Here is a 4983-nt window from a genome sequence, read left to right on the forward strand (position 1 = left end):
TTTTTCAGAAACACCCTAGGTTAAAGAATAAAAATAATTATAACATGAAAACCGATAGTGCTATAACTTTGATGCATTTGAAAATATATCTTGAAAAATATTTTTCTACAACTTTGCTGAAGTAAGTACCTTGCTATACCATTTAGTTCGAAAAATATTTTTTCGAAAAGAATGTTCGAGAGGACCACCCTAGTTACATTTTACTTTAAAAGAAAGCCAATTTTATTCCCACAAATATTCTCTCAGACATAATTTCTCTAAAATGAACCGTTTGGAAGATATTTATTTTTGTACCAAAAAACCGCCCCTGTGACCCATAGTGTACTGACATAAAAAGAATTTCGCGTTAAAATAATCTACCCAAGAGACTTGAACCGATAATCATTGTCTCACCGAAGACACCCCTTTACTAACTGAGCTAACGCGATACATAACAGTGTGATGACAAAGTGGCATACATAAGTTTCGCTTGAGCGTGAACGATCCAAGCGCAGAGCTTCTGCTCGTGCATGCATGGGTATGGGACATTGCAAGATGACGTCGTATGAGTAAAAATGCACGAAAAAATGACGGCTCAGCGAGCTTGTTTACATGGACTTCGAATTTTTTTTATTCCGATTCAGTTGAAGTGAGCGTGTCATATCTTCGAGCATTTTTACTCATATGACGTCAACTTGCAATGTCCCATACCCATGACATGCACGGGCCGCAGCTCAATACGCTTGAATCGTTCACGCTCAAGCGAAACTTATGTATGTCACTTTGCGAAGACACTGTCATGTATCGCTATAGCGCAGTTAGTAAAGGGGTTTCTATGGTGAGATATTGATTGTCGGTTAAAGTCTTGGTAATTGTTTAACGCGAATTTATTTTTATGTCAGTTGGTCACCAACGCATACGTAAGAGTTATTTACCTGCGACGTCAAGCCATACCGAACTTTTGAATGAGAATGAAGTTCCGGGCGAGAGAGTTCCTTTCGCCTCTGCAATCAAGCCAGCCAACCAGCCAGCTGTGCTACTAACGGTAGGGGAGACCGGGGCTAGTTGGCGGTGTTTTCAGTTTTCATTTTGACATTAAAAATGTCTTACTCCACTATCTGGGGCTAGGTGTCATGCTAAAATCTAAACTATCTCCCATGTAACGAAACTATGTAAGGTTTGCACGCTTATAACTCCGATATTACTAGATGGATTTTAATCATTCATACACCAACCGATTCAGAAACACCTAACTTAAATATTGGTAATAATTTAATATCTCCCCAATAAAAGTAGACTTTTGGAAATTGGTAAAATTAAAAAGTTCACGAAAAACGGGAAAATTACCATTCGTGAGGCAGATTTCTCAGACACAGCCGTCAAAAGAGGGCAGCTTAGTGACTCAATGAAAGACGAAAAGTCATAAATAGAAGCGACGCATGTCCGTTTAAATCAGTTGTTGCTCTTGTCTCATACGAACAACATCGTCTCCGGGCGATGCAATAAGCGCTATCGATTTTCGGCAACGTTGGCATTTGCACACACTCGCACCTATGTGACTAAACCATATAGGGTGATGAGCCTATTTGCGCCATGTTTCTATTATCACCCTACCCATTTGAAGCCGTTGGTTAGAGCAGTGTCTGCCATCTTTGTTCAACGCATTGAGTCAAATGGTAGCGCAACAATACGGGCACTCGATTCGAGTTTTCATTGTGCTCAAACACGAGAATTTGACTGTTTTCAACGCATTTGTGTTATTATATTGGTTCTTAAAAACGAAGCAAAGCGGTTGATGTCAATTTTTACGCATTCTGTTGATTGTAAGGCAAGAAATTACCGAATTAGTGAGGCACCTGGCTTAGTATGGTGAAAATAGGCTCATCACCCTACGGTTAGTTTATAAATAGAGGTGACGCGTACCCGTTTGAATCAGTTTTTGTTCTTATGTCGAACGGGTAAGATCATGGCTGCAGCGTGTGAGCACTACAATAAGCGGTAGACGCTATGCATTTTCGGCAGCGGTGGCCGTGTGCGGATTTTTCGGGTACCAGCACGGTGTCACAGAATGCTGAGTGCATATAAGGAGAGTGACGACACTGTCAAAATTGGAACAATTATTATTTGTCAGTGTCATTCCAAACGAGTCAAATTCATGTATTTTGACAGGTCGTTTGTTCGTTTGGAATATCACTGACGGATAATCATGACAGTTGTCTTCACTCTCCTTACATACACTCTGACAGAATGATTTGCAAAGTGGGTGGGTGGGGTGGTTTGGATTTAATTCAATACGGTGTGTGCTGCTTAAGAGTGTTGCGTTTGAATAAAATATATTTATTTTTATGCATGCGTGTGCGTTGTAACTTGTTAATCCATGTTTACGGCGCATTGTAGCTGCCTAGGGTAAAGAGCCTATTGGTTTTCATATGTTTCATATTTTGGTTATATGTTTTTTATCAGTAAGGCATCTGACAACGTGCTTCTGTAGTTATTGCACTGTTCAGCAGCGTAGTATTTTATATAGGGGAGTACACTCAGGTTTTATTACGCGGTATTTTTTACGCGAATTTTGAAATTTCCGCGGTTTTCATTTACGCGTTTTTTTGAAATTTAGGCGGTTTTCATTTGCACGGCCTTTATCCCCTGCGTAAAAAACCTGAGTGTAATTGCATCGGAAACAATCACATTCCCAGCAGAACTTTTTGTTTTCTAATTTCAAACACTTTTGTTTCATACTGTACACAACGAAAAATTTTAAAACAGAACTTACCGTCCCAGCAGCAGTTTAGGCGGGTGTTCTTTTTCGATTCAAATTCAAGCCATGTCTTAATCGTTACTGGACTTAAAATTGTTTTCCCAGTTTATCCAGTCAGAGTATCTGTCCTGCCCTATGTAGTTAAAACACAGTTCTAATTGCGTTTTAATGTATACAACAAATAGAACGGTTAGGTATACTAATTTAAATTTTAAAATATATCTGTTTGAAATTATGCAACAAACCGCTGTACTGAAGATATAATTATGTCAGTCTTATTACCACATAAAACACCTATATAACATAAAACGCTGCAGAATTGGTTTAATAATACAATGTTTACACTACAGAGTTATAACACGTTTTAATAATTAGCAACAAGAGAAAATGTCACCAAGATAGCATAAAACCCGTTTTAACTGGTAGTGCGAACGTTGCATAACAATGTAATTTATCAAATAATTTCATTTTTTTTCACCACTAATCGATCAAGAAATACTTAACCTTAAGATTGTTTACTTAAGTTCATTAATACATTATTGAAAATTTAAATGGAAAATGAAATTTCATATTTTATGAAGAATCTGTATATTTCCGTCGCTGGGCGTGGGCTTCCTCGTCACGGTTCTAAATATGGAACTTTTCTTTTAAATATATTTTCTGGACAGACCAGCCTATTTTTACTAGATGAATTATCCAAATAATGCCAATCACCTAGTGAGATACTTGATTAATTAATAGATTACCGTTAAAAGACCTTCAATAAATTATGTCTTAATGGGGAGGGTATATAGCAAATTGTAACATAAAAAACAGGCGAGTGAGCAAGAAACTGAGTCGATATGTGTGATAGATAAAATACATTTGCACGCTCTTGAAAAAAGCTACATTTTTAATGTCACCGTGGTCGTGTCCTGTACACAACCCTTTAATTTTTTACTGCTTTGACTTTGGTAGATCTCGCAAAATAGAACACGTTGCATGAAATAGTAGACTGTTGGCAACACCTCTGAATTTTATTAAAATGTTTGATACGTTGTCTTCATTTCTAGAGACAAAAAAAGTAACGCGGAAAAGCCGCCAACTTACCCCAGCCTCGGGGTAAGTAGGCGGTATGCATGGGGTAAGTTGGCGGACTGCCAGAAAATAAGCAATTCAATAGGAATACAATCACATAAGTGGTCCATATGGAATGTGCCGCTTGTCTCTTCAATAAAACTGTATAGTATTCGACATATCTCATTATATTTCAGTCTCAATACCCTGTCATTTTGACTTCGACGCGTACTCCATATTCAAAAGCAAATTTACGAAATTCTTCAGGCGTTTGGCTGAAATAATTGTCCATTTCATTGACGAGAGACACAAGAAAAAGTTTCTCTTACTTTGGAGAGAATTCCAGAAATAAAAATATATGATAACTATTTTTGCACTATCAATAGTACAGCCTATTTACCCCGTGTGCGTTTCCGCCAACTTACCCCAACCGCATATTTTATAAAAAAGGATTTAAAAAATTACTTTTGGGTATGAATAGGCATAATATCTATACGGATGCTAAAGCCTCTTTTCACGCACTATCGAAAAATATAATCGTTCGGGACCTTAAATTACACAAAATGTTTAAAATTAGGAAAATTTACAAATTATGCTCAAAAACACAATATCGTCCACAGATTCTACAAAACATAATGTTTCGCAACAAAAACACATTGGATAATGTGTTTCACATTACTTAAGGTACACAACGAGAGACAACGCTTTATGTCTAATAGAAACGGAGAAAAACGGGTTCCGCCAACTTACCCCAACCGCCAACTAGCCCCGGGCTCCCCTATATTATTTGTTTCTGAAATTTTATGTTTGACATATAAGCTGATGAAAAAAAATATTAACAAAACTCGGAGGAGCGAGAACTCATGCATCTTTTTATCTCTAAACCCCAACCCTTACACAGAACTACTGCAACGCTCTAAGGAACGAAGAAAGCAGTTGTTTAGGGACGATTCATAAATTACGTAACGCTTTTGGGGGGGAGGGGGTACGACGAGTTGTGACATAGGGAGAGGGGGAGTAACTTAGATCGTTACGTAATATGTTTTCACCGAAAAAAAATTTCAATGAATAACATAATAGAAGAGGGGGGGGGGGGATGGAGACATTTGTGACAATTTGTTACATGGGGGGAGTCAATTTTGGGCAATTTTTACGTTACGTAATTTATGAATGGCCCTTATCCACAAGCA

The sequence above is a fragment of the Topomyia yanbarensis genome, chromosome 3 (genome assembly GCF_030247195.1).
Source record: "Topomyia yanbarensis strain Yona2022 chromosome 3, ASM3024719v1, whole genome shotgun sequence".
Classification (NCBI taxonomy): Eukaryota; Metazoa; Arthropoda; class Insecta; order Diptera; family Culicidae; genus Topomyia; species Topomyia yanbarensis.